The sequence below is a fragment of the Hevea brasiliensis genome, chromosome 6, assembly GCF_030052815.1.
Source record: "Hevea brasiliensis isolate MT/VB/25A 57/8 chromosome 6, ASM3005281v1, whole genome shotgun sequence".
NCBI classification, from domain to species: Eukaryota; Viridiplantae; Streptophyta; class Magnoliopsida; order Malpighiales; family Euphorbiaceae; genus Hevea; species Hevea brasiliensis.
Window position 1 is genome coordinate 19,073,884 of NC_079498.1, and position 5,562 is coordinate 19,079,445.

The 5,562-nt window shown below is 37.7% G+C and overlaps 1 non-coding gene across 1 annotated transcript; it reads right to left on the reverse strand.

The window, feature by feature from the left end:
- Positions 1 to 534: 534 nt before the first annotated feature.
- LOC131181143 (small nucleolar RNA R71) lies at positions 535 to 642 on the reverse strand. The gene has a single exon (XR_009149771.1). It is a non-coding gene; the product is annotated as a small nucleolar RNA R71 (small nucleolar RNA).
- Between the last annotated feature and the right edge of the window lie 4,920 nt (positions 643 to 5,562).

Here is a 5,562-nt window from a genome sequence, read left to right on the forward strand (position 1 = left end):
TAAAGCCAACAAGAAAGAAACCAGAAAAAGAAAAGAAGCTTTGAGAGAAACCGAAATTGAAGCAGACATGGCTGATGAAAGAATTAGAATTGGTGTTGGTAATGCTGGAAATGGTCAAAACAATGAAAATGAAGCCCAAGGAGAAGAAGTTGTTAATGCAAACGTGCCTAGGGGAAGTATGATGGATCATGCTTTTCCACGTTTTGATGACTTGAGAGAGAGCATAGCAAGACCAAGGATTGATGCAAACAGTTACAAGATGGATTTTGGAGTCCTTCAAATGATTCAGAATTCTCAATTTGGAGGGCATCCTTCTGAAAATCCACACACACATCTGAAGAAGTTTGCTATGATTTGCGACATGCAAAAACAACCTGGAGTGTCTGATGACGCAGCAAGATTGAAGCTATTCCCGTTCTCTTTGAAAGATAGAGCATTGGATTGGCTTGACTCTTTACCTCACAACTCCATTACAAATTGGGAGCAGCTCACTGATGCATTTCTTGCACAATATTTTCCATTTGGAAAAACTCAAGAGTTGAGGAATCAAATGACAGCTTTCAGACCAAGAGAAGATGAAACTCTCTATGAGTCATGGATGAGATGGAAGGAATTAGAGAGATTATGCCCACATCATGCCATTCCAAAATGGATGATAAATCAGAATTTTTACACAAATGTCACTCCTGCAATTAGAGGGATTATTGATGCTCAAACAGGAGGAGAATTTATTATAAAGCATGAAGATGAAGCTTATGAGCTATTGGAGAAAATTGCAAAGAATACTCATCTTTGGAGTAGTCCAAGAGGACCAGCTCCAACTCAAAAAAGGCAAGCTACTGGAATGTATGATCTTGATCCATTCAACATGATTAATGCAAAGTTTGATGCACTTACAAATGTTTTGGCTAAGAAGATGGAAGACTTGAGTATGTTGGTTAGTTCAGCATCATCAGCTGGAAGTTCACAACAAGTGGCTTATGCAGAGGAAACTACCAGCTGTGGAGTAGATTATGGAGAACAAGCAGCATATGTTGGTAATTATGGAAACAAACAAATGGGGAATTCTTATTCTCAAACTTACAATCCAAATTTGAGGAATCATCCCAACTTTGCATGGGGAAATCAGCAAAATCAAGTTCAAAATCAGAATTTTCAACCACATCAGCAACAAGGAGTTCCATATCAGCAAAATAGGCAACCATTGCCTAATTTTCGTGAGAAAATATGAACCCTCCACCAAAACAGCAAGAACGAAATTCCACCACTGAAGCTTTATTGCAACAAATTCTTGCTAACCAAAATAAGCATGATGAGGAGATGAGAGAGATGAAAGCAAGGCTGGAACAGATGCAGACACATAACAGAATGCTGGAAAATCAAATTGCACAACAAGCATCTTCCTCAAGTGCCAAGTCTTTTGGAAAGCTTCCAAGTCAACCAGAAAACCCAAGAGAGCAATGTCAAGCTATTATTTTAAGAAGTGGAAAAGTTATAAATAATGAGAAGAGTGAAAATTATGAGAAGAGAGAAAATGAGAAAAATACTGATGAGAGTGAAAAACAAGAGAGTGCAGAAAAATGTAAGGAGGAATTTGAAGAGAAGGAAGAGAAATATATACCTCCTGAACCCTACAAGCCACAACTTTCCTTCCCACAAAGATTTCACAAAGCCAAGCTTGATAAGCAATTTGGGAAGTTCTTAGAGGTTTTGAAGAAACTTTACATAAATGTGCCTTTTGTTGATGCTCTTTCACAAATGCCCTCTTAGCAAAATTCTTGAAAGAAATTCTCTCAAACAAGAGGAAACTTGAAGATCATGAGACTGTAGCTTTGACAGAAGAATGTAGTGCTATCCTCCAAAGGAAACTTCCTCCAAAGCTCAAGGATCCAGGGAGTTTTTCAATTCCATGCCACATAGGGGAATCATGTTCTACAAAAGCTTTATGTGATTTAGGGGCTAGTGTTAGCCTTATGCCCCTTTCCATTTATGAGAAGCTCAATATGGGAGATCTAAAGCCAACCCACATTTCTCTTCAGTTAGCTGACAGATCAATCAAGTATCCTGAAGGGATTTTGGAGAATGTGCCTCTGAAGGTTGGGAAGTTCTACATACCTGTTGACTTTGTCATCTTGGACATGGAGGAAGATTTTAATATCCCAATTATCTTGGGAAGACCCTTTCTAGCTACAGCAGGAGCATTGATTGATGTTAAGGGAGAAAAGCTGACTCTTAGGGTTGGTGAAGAGCAATTGGTTTTCAATATTAATAACACTATGAAAAAGCATCATTCTGAAGCTGATACTTGCTTGAGAGTTGATATTATTGATGAGCTGGTTGAAGAACACTTCAGAAAGAAATATCCAGAAGATCCACTTGAAAATTGTTTGGTTCATGGAGGAGGCATAGACTATGACAACCCTCATGTAGCTGCATATGCTCAACACTTAGAGGGTAGTCCACCATTCATTTCTGCTCCAGTTTTTCAACTCACACAAAAGGAAAAAGCAGAAACTAAGCAACCATCATTCAAGGAAGAAGATGCACCTAAGGTAGAACTTAAGCAACTTCCTTCTCAGCTCAGGTATGAATTTCTTGGCACTAATAACACTTATCCAGTAATTGTAAATACAAATTTGAGTACTTTAGAAGCTGATAAGTTGTTAAGAGTGTTGAGACAATTTAGGAAAGTCTTAGGATACACCATAGATGACATTAAGGGAATAAGCCCACACTTTTGCATGCATAGAATCATTTTGGAAGAAAATTGTAAGCCATCTATCGAACATCAGAGGAGGTTGAACCCAAATATGAAAGAAGTTGTTAAAAAGGAAATTTTGAAGTTGCTTGATGCAGGGATCATATATCCCATCTCAGACAGTACTTGGGTGAGCCCAGTACATGTTGTCCCAAAAAAGGGTGGAATGACAGTTGTCAAAAATGAAAATAATGAATTAATTCCCACCAGAACAGTGACTAGTTGGCGAATGTGCATAGATTACAGAAAATTAAATGTTGCCACTAGAAAAAATCATTTTCCACTTCCCTTCATTGATCAGATGTTGGAAAGACTAGCTAGGCATTCTTACTTTTGCTATTTAGATGGATATTCAGGTTTTTTTCAAATCCCTATCCATCCAAATGATCAAGAGAAAACCACTTTTACTTGTCCATATGGAACCTTTGCTTATAGGAGGATGCCATTTGGGTTGTGTAATGCACCACCACTTTTCAAAGGTGCATGATGGCAATCTTCTCATTTCATTGAAGACATAATGGAGGTTTTTATGGACGATTTTTCTGTTATGGATCTTCATTTGACATATGCTTGGCTAACCTTTCTAAAATTTTAAATGATGTGCGAATCTTGACCTTGTGTTAAATCTGGAAAAAGTGTCATTTCATGGTTCAGAAGGGATAGTGCTTGGACATTTGGTGTCTAACAGAGGAATAGAGGTTGATAAAGCCAAAGTTGAAGTGATAGAGAAGATGGCTCCTCCTACCAATGTCAAGGGAATTCGAAGTTTTCTAGGACACGCCGGGTTCTACAGACGCTTTATCAAGGATTTTTCTAAAATAGCTAAGCCTTTGTCTAATTTGTTAAGTAATGACACACCATTTGTATTTGACCAAGAGTGTTTGGATGCCTTTTGCAGGTTGAAGCAAGCTCTTATCACTGCACCAATCATGCAACCACCTGATTGGAGCCTACCTTTTGAAATTATGTGTGATGCTAGCAACTATGCAATTGGGGCTGTTCTTGGTGAAAGAAAGGACAAAAAGGCTTATGCTATTTATTATGTTAGTAGAACACTGGATGAGGCTCAAACAAATTATGCAACAACTGAAAAGGAATTTTTAGCAATTGTCTTTGCATTGGAAAAATTCAAACCTTACATTATTGACTCAAAGGTGGTTATATTTTCAGATCATGCAGCCATCAGGTATTTGCTCCGTAAAAAGGAGGCTAAGCCTAGGCTCATTAGGTGGATTCTGATGCTACAAGAGTTTGATTTGGAGATTAGAGATAAGAAGGGAGCTGAAAATGTAGTTGCTGATAATCTTAGTAGGTTGAAATTGGATGGTGAAGAATTGGATGAAATCCCTATTGATGAGTTTTTCTTGGATAAACAACTTTTCTCTCTTGTTGCTAAACTACCTTGGTATGCAGACTTTGTGAATTATCTATCTTGTGGAGTTTTACCTCTAGGTATGACATGGCAACAAAAGAAAAAGTTTTTACATGAGGTGAAATTTTATAGATGGGATGATCCTTTACTCTTTAGGAGATGTTGTGATGGTCTAATTAGAAGATGTATTCCTGAAGAGGAGGTACAGAGTATTATACATCATTGCCATGCTTCTGATTATGGAGGACATTTTGGAATCTCTAAAACAGCTAGTAAAATTTTGCAAGCTGGTTTCTTTTGGCCAAATCTTTTTAAGGATGTGAGGAAATTTGTGTCGGATTGTGATAAATGTCAAAGGAGTGGAAATTTGTCAAAAAGAGATCAAATGCCCCTAAATAATATTCTTGAAGTGGAATTATTTGATGTTTGGGGAATAGATTTTATGGGGCCATTCCCTCATTCATATGGTAATAGATACATCTTAGTTGGGGTTGACTATGTGTCAAAGTGGGTGGAAGCTATTGCAACTCTAACTAATGATGCTAGAGTGGTAGTGAAATTCTTGAAGAAATTTGTCTTGAGCAGATTTGGAGCTCCTAGGGCTATAATTAGTGATGGGGGTTCCCATTTTTGTAATAAGCAATTTGAGAGCCTAATGAGGAAGTATGGTGTAGTGCACAAGATAGCTACCCCATACCACCCTCAAACTTCAGGACAAGTTGAAATTTCTAAAAGATAGCTCAAGCATATTTTGGAGAAAACAGTGAACAATTCTCGGAAAGATTGGTCTATCAAACTAGATGATGCTTTATGGGCATATAGGATCGCCTACAAAACCCTATAGGAACTACTCCCTTTAGGTTGGTGTATGGTAAGTCTTGTCATTTACCTGTGGAGCTAGAACATAGAGCATATTGGGCCATTCAAACCTTGAATTTTGATCTTAAGCAAGCTGGTGAGAAAAGGTTGTTACAACTTAATGAGCTTGAGGAATTGAGGATGGATGCTTATGAAAGTGCCCGTATTTACAAAGAAAGAACTAAAGTTTGGCATGATAAGCATCTGAGGAAAAAGGAATTCAAAGAAGGTGATTTAGTTTTGTTGTTCAACTCAAGATTGAAATTGTTCCCTGGAAAACTCAAGTCAAGGTGGACTGGTCCATATAGAGTTTCTAAGGTTTTCCCTTATGGAGCAATAGAAATTTGGAGTGAAAAATCTGGGAATTTTAAGGTCAATGGGCATAGATTGAAACATTACATAACTGGAGACCCAATAATAGGAGCAAGCTGTTACAAGCTCTCCAATCCCTCACCTCTTTTCAGTGAAATTCATGAAAAGTCCAGCTAAGGACTATAAATTAGCCCTCTTGGGAGGCATCCCAAGTCCTTTTATTTTGCTTTTGCTAATTTACTTTCATTTTCATTGATTTTGT